Source organism: Cebus imitator, unplaced genomic scaffold, assembly GCF_001604975.1.
Source record: "Cebus imitator isolate Cc_AM_T3 unplaced genomic scaffold, Cebus_imitator-1.0 Scaffold368, whole genome shotgun sequence".
NCBI classification, from domain to species: Eukaryota; Metazoa; Chordata; class Mammalia; order Primates; family Cebidae; genus Cebus; species Cebus imitator.
Genome location: NW_016107683.1, coordinates 3,036 through 9,259, shown reverse-complemented (window position 1 = coordinate 9,259; position 6,224 = coordinate 3,036). Strand labels below are relative to the sequence as shown.

General features: G+C 48.4%; 1 long non-coding RNA gene and 1 pseudogene across 1 annotated transcript in view; both read left to right on the top strand.

The window, feature by feature from the left end:
• The window catches only part of LOC108288226, a 4,984-nt gene extending 3,896 nt beyond the window's left edge, over positions 1-1,088 (top strand). Inside the window, exons 2-3 of the long non-coding RNA XR_001818655.2 lie at positions 558-616; positions 1,008-1,088. This is a non-coding gene — a long non-coding RNA (uncharacterized LOC108288226). The remainder of the gene's footprint in view (positions 1-557; positions 617-1,007) is intronic.
• Positions 1,089-1,525: 437 nt separating this feature from the next.
• LOC119468018 lies at positions 1,526-5,612 on the top strand (annotated as a pseudogene).
• Positions 5,613-6,224: the final 612 nt, after the last annotated feature.

Below are 6,224 nucleotides of genomic sequence, written 5' to 3'. Positions count from 1 at the left end.
CAGTCTGAAGTGTAGTGGTGCAATCTCAGCTCACTGCAACCTTGGTTTTTCGGGTTCAAGTGATTCTCCTGCCTCAGCCTCCCAAGTAGCTGGGATAACAGGCGTGCACCACTACATCTGGCTAATTTATGTATTTTTAGTAGAGACTGGGTTTCATCAAGTTGGTCAGGCTGGTCTCGAACTCCTGACCTCATGTGACCCACCCACCTTGGCCTCCCAAAGTGCTGGGATTATAGGTGTGAGCCACCACACCTGGTCGGATAATTGAGTTTCTTATTATATCTGGGTTTCTGCAGAATTTTAGTTACTAAAGAATATACACTAGTGTTAATTTTGTTTTTCTTTATGAAAGAAGTAATTTACTTTTTATGTAATTACTTGCCAGTCATGGGAAGGAAAAGTCAGAGTTTTTGTCCACAATGATAGAAATTACTGTTACATTACAGGATGACTCTGAATGCCTTTAGGAAAAATCCCTAGTCATATCTTGACCATTTTACTAGCTGTGAGACCCCCATTGTACTGGTTACTGTAACGTTTCTTGGTTTTCTTTCTAGACCTGAACTAGTTATCTGTTACTTCCCTCCTGGAATGGCTAGTAAAATAAACACTAAAGGTAAGAGATTACATGTACTTCTTATTATACTTTACTACATTAAGACATTCTTTATCAGCATTCCTGAAATCATACAGAATCATTGCCCAATGTCCTTGTGGGACTTGCAGTTAGTTTCTTGGCTTTTTAAGGTATTTTATTTAATGGACCTTTTTTTCTTTTTCTTTCTTTTTTTTTTTAAATTTACTGAAAGTGTCACATGTGCAATTCCAGTTCATTTATGTTTCCAAGGCTTTGTTGAGCCCCTTGTGGAGAATTACACTACAAGTTTAATTCTGCAAGTTTCTTTGAAAATCACCAAATGGTATGAGTTTTATACTCTGCTCTTATAAAGCATCTTCTTCTGTATTTTTCTACAATATTCTAAAGTAATTCTGTGCTTATTTTACAGCTTTGCAGTCCCCTAAAAGACCATGAAGCCCTGAGAGTAATGTAAAGATTCCTGAAATTGAGATCACCATGGAAAATAAGGGCCAGTCTTTGGCATGTTTCTGTTGATTCTTCAGTTTATTAGTTATGTCAGTTCACTAGCTATATGTTTATACAGATGAAGTTAACCAAGCTAATTTCATATGTGCACAGCTGCCTGTGATAAAGCTAAATTTCTGAATGTTTTTAATTGACATTTTGAAAATCATTAACATAAAATAAATAACATGAATCACCTTACAAACTGCACTCAAAAAAAAATCCCTAAAATGCTTTTTCTTTATTACAACAAATAGGATGCAGGGGGTCACGTGGAATGTTTCTTCATCTTTTGTCCTCTTTGTTTTTTCTGTTCTTTTAAGGAAAGAAAGTTTAGGTGTAGTTTAAACTGCAGTACCTGGAATGAAAGCATTTCCTACAACACCCTCTAATGTATTTCCTTCTCTCCATGCTTATGGGGTCTGCTCATAAGAGGGGGACATGACAGGGAGCTCCCGTCATGTCTCCATCCAAGCAGGACATATATAAATAAAGAAAATGCAGTGTGAGCCCTGCCTGCAGCCATGGTCAAGAAAAAGAAGAGGCTTTTTTCTTTTTTTTAATCCTAGCAGAATTTTGCATAAGTCTCTTGGTTTTAAAAAAGATTTATCATAATAAAATAAAGCACAAACTCTGAGGCCAAAGTGATGGAATTTAAATCTGCATTCTGCCATTTAGGAAAATTGTTTAAGTTCTCTGCCCTTTAGGTTGCACACCTGTAAAATGAGGAAAGAAAAATAATATTTGACTCATGTTTTTCAAAAATTGAGATGTTAAATGCTGGGTGCAGTGCTTATAATTAAAATCTCATGTTTATATTTCCAGCACTTTGGGAGGCTGAGGAGGGTGGATCATGAAGTCAAGAGATCTACATCCTCCTGACCAACATGGCAAAACCCCGTCTCTACCTAAAATAAAAAATTAGTTCGGCATGGTGGCACGTGCCTGTGATCCCAGCTACTCAGGAGGCTGAGGCAGAAGAATCACTTGAACCTGGGAGGTGGAGGCTGCAATGAGTCAAAATCACACCACTGCACTCCAGCCTGGGTGATGGAGCAAGACTCCATCTCAAAAACAAACAAAATTTGAGATGTTATTTCTTTTGTTTTTTCTTTTTTTCTGAGATGGAATTTCATTCTTGTTGCCCAGGCTGGAGTGCAGTGGTGCTGTGTTGGCTCACTGCAAGCCCCACATCCTGAGTTCAAGAGATTCACTACCTCCGCCTCCCAAGTAGCTGGGATTACAGGCATGCACCATCAAACCCAGCTAATTTTTGTATTTTTAGTAGAGATGAGGTTTTTCCATGTTTTCTAGGCTGGTCTCAAACTCCTGCCCTCTGGTGATTTGCCCGCCTTGGACTCCCAAAGTGCTGGGATTACAGGCATGAGCCACTTCACCTGGCTGAGATGGTATTTCTTTAATAAACAGCTGCTATCATTTCAGGCCACTTGATATTTAGGCACTTAAGAATTTTTCACTAGAAGGCATGTAAAGAAAGATGATGAGCATTTGTAAAGGATTTAGGATTTATCATTTGACTGCATGACTGACCCCCAGAGCTGGGATTTTAGTAAGAAATTTTTCAGAAGCCAATTAATTAGCTAGCAACTGAGGCAAATCAGCCACTACCCTCACCATTCAGTGCTCTTTTTTCCTCTGTTTCTCCTTAAACTTGGTTACTCTCACAAATCAATTTTTAAAACTTGCATTTCTTTTTCCTTTTCTTTTCAGAAACAAGGACTTGCTCTGTCACTCAGGCAGCATTGCAGTGCTGTGATTAATGTGCTGTAGCTTCATTCTTCTGGGCTCAAGCAGTGCTCCCATCTCAGCCTCTTAAGTAGCTAGGACTACAGACATACACCATCACACAGAGGTAAATTTTTTATCCATTGTTGTAGAGATGGGGTCATGCTATGTTGCCTAGGATGGTCTCGAACTACTGGAATCAAGTGTTTCTCCTGCCTCTGCCTCCCAAAGTGCTGGGATTATAGGCAGGTATGAGCCACCTATGCCTGGCCACCATTATATATATATGTATTTTTAATTAACACCTTTATTGAAATGTACTTCACATACCATACAATTTATTTATTAAAGTATGCAATTCAGTGGTTTTTAGAATATTCATGGAGCTGTGCACCTATTACCCCAATCAATTTTAGAAGCTTTTATTACCATATAGAGAAATCTACATTTCTTTACAACTAGCTTCTACTCTCCTATAACCTTATGCTCCCATAGGCAAACACTGATCTATTTTCTGTCACTAGAGAGTTGCCTAATCTGGACCTCTTATATAAACAGGATTGTGCATTGTGTGATCTTTTGTGGCTGGCTTTTTTTTTTTTCTTCACTTTAGCACAATGTTTACAGAGTTCTTTCATGTCATAGCATGTGTCAGTATTTGATTTATTCTATGGATGAATAATATTCCGTGGTAGAGACACACCACATTTTGTTTATCTATTTATCAGCCAACCTGCCGCCTCTCCTTCCCCAGGTTGTCTTTCTACTCGGGACACGCCCTCTTTGAGATGTACTGCGTGGTGTTCCTGGCGGTGAGTCCGTTTTTCCGGGGCTCGCCCGTCAAGTCACCCCCTTCCCTGGAACTCGGTTTTTCTAGCTGTAAAATGGGTGGGTCGTGGTGATGATGGGGGCACTCACTGACTTGTTTGTAAAAACAGGACGCCCTGGGCTGGCCGGTTCTGTGCCCCCGGCCTCGGAGCTGCCATCTGTGCAGTGGGCGTAGGAGGGCCTGGCAGGGCACAGGCTGAGGCGCACTCTCCCGTCCCAGCTCTACGTGCAGGCGCGGCTCTGCTGGAAGTGGGCGCGGCTGCTGCGACCCACGGTCCAGTTCTTCCTGGTGGCCTTTGCCCTCTATGTGGGCTACACCCGCGTGTCTGATCACTGGAGCGACGTCCTTGCTGATCTCCTGCAGGGGGCGCTGGTGGCTGGCCTCACTGTGAGCTTCTGACCCTGATTCACAACCTGTGCTGTCCAGGGACCACTCTCTGCCCAACCCTGGTCCTTCCCTGCACCCTCTTGCCCCACGGAGTCCTCCCCTGGGGCCCCTTCCTCCAACCCTGGTCCTTCCCTGGGACCCCTCCTTCCCCCGGTTTCTCCCCTGGGACCCGTACCCCAAACTCTAGTTCTTCCCTGGACCCCTCCTTCCTCCCCAGATCCTTCCCTGGGACCCCTTCCCCTAACCCCAGTCCGTCCCTGGACCCCTCCTTCCCTGGGATCCCTCCTTACCCCAATTCCTCTCCTGGGACCCCTTCCACAACACCAGTCCATCCCTGGACTCCTCTTCCCCCATTTCTCCCCTGAGACCCCTTCCCCCAATCCCAGTCCTTCCCTGGGACCCCTTTTTCTTCCCATTTCTCCTCTGGGACACCCCCAACCCTAGTCCATCCCAGGATCCTTCCCTCCCCCCACATATCCTCACCTGGGACCCCTTCCCCCAATCCCAGTTCTTCCCTGGACCCCTCCCTTCTCTCCATTTCTCCCCTGGGACCTCTTCCCCCAACCCCAGTGCTTTCTGGAATGCCTCCTTCCCCACATTCCTTCCTGGGACCCCTTCCCCCAACCCTAGTCCATACCTGGGACCCCTCTTACCCCCAATTCTCCTCTGGGACCTCTTCTCCCCAACCCCAGTCCTTCCTTGGGACCCCTTTTTCCCCTCATTTCTCCTCTGGGATCCCCCAACCCCGGTCCATCCCAGGACCCTTCCCTCCCCCCACCATCCTCCCCTGGGACCTCTACCCTAACCCCAGCTCTTCCCTGGACTCCTCCCTTCTCCCCATTTCTCCCCTGGGACCTCTTCCCCCAACCCCAGTCCTTTCTGAGGGCCCCTCCGTTCCCCCCATTCCTCCCATGGGACCCTTTTCCCCAACCCCAGTCCATCCCTGGGACCCCTCCTTCCCCCATTCCTCTGCTGAGACTACTTCTCCCAACCCCAGTCCTTCCCTGGACCCCTCCCTTCCCCCCCACATCCTACCCTGGGACCCCTTTTGTCCCAACCCCAGTCCATTCATGGAACCCCTCCTTCCCCCATTCCTCCCCGGGACCCCTTCCCTCAACCCCAATCCTTTCTGGGGGCCCCTCCCTTCCCCCCATTTCTCCCCTGGGACCCCTCTGCCCAAACCCAGTCCTTCCCTGGACACCTTCTTCCCCCAGTTCCTTCCATGGGTCTCCTGCCTGCACACTGCAGCCCTTCCCTGGGCCTGTCAGCACTCCAGTGCTCTCCACTAAGAGGGCTCTCTTCCCCCCACAGGCACTCTTTCTCTCATTGCCCACCTGGGACCCCCCTCCTGCTCATGTCCATGTCCCTGGTGCCTGCCCAGCCCCTGCCCAGTCTCACCTTCCTCCACTCTGCCAGGTCCGCTACATCTCAGACTTCTTCAAAGCCTGACGCCCACATCACTGCCCGAAGGAGGAGGAGCTGGAACGGAAGCCCAGCCTGTCACTGACCGTGACCCTGGGCGAGGCTGACCACAGCCACTATGGGTACCCGCACTCCTCCTCCTGAGGCTGGATGCCGCCCAGGCAGGGAGTGGCTGTGAGTCCAGCTGAGGCTGCCCCCGCAGGTGTTCCCTCTGGCCCTGGGTAGGCACTGAGGGCTCCGGACGGGCTCCAGGAACCCTGGGCTGATGGGAGCAGTGAGCAGGCTATGCTGCCCCTGCCCTGCACTGGACGAGGGGTCTGGGGAGGCCTAGGTAGCCCTGAGCATTTGGAGGGGGACCTGTTCCTGTAGCTCCTGAATATCCCCATTCTTTTATGGGGTTAAGGAAGGGGCTGTTTCGTAAAATGTAATGTACATGTGGTTTTTAGTAAAATGGGGCATTGGTTTGACGAGTGGTCTCAGTGCCTCTGTTCCTTACGGCCGTTCCGGGACGGCGTTCCTCCCGTAAGAGGGCTCTGTGGAACTCAGGCGTCAGGCCGCCTCACCCACTGTGACAGTGGAGGGAAGCAGCCAAGTCCGCCCCTTGCGTTTCTCCCTGCACGGCGCTGGGGTCAAGGGTCAGATGGGTCAGCACACCCCTCCCCTCTGCTCATGTTCACCCCGTGCACCTGGGGGCCACGCTTCTGAAATGGGTAATTCAGGGGCTTGTTTCCCTGAAGGGATGGCAGAACACACAGA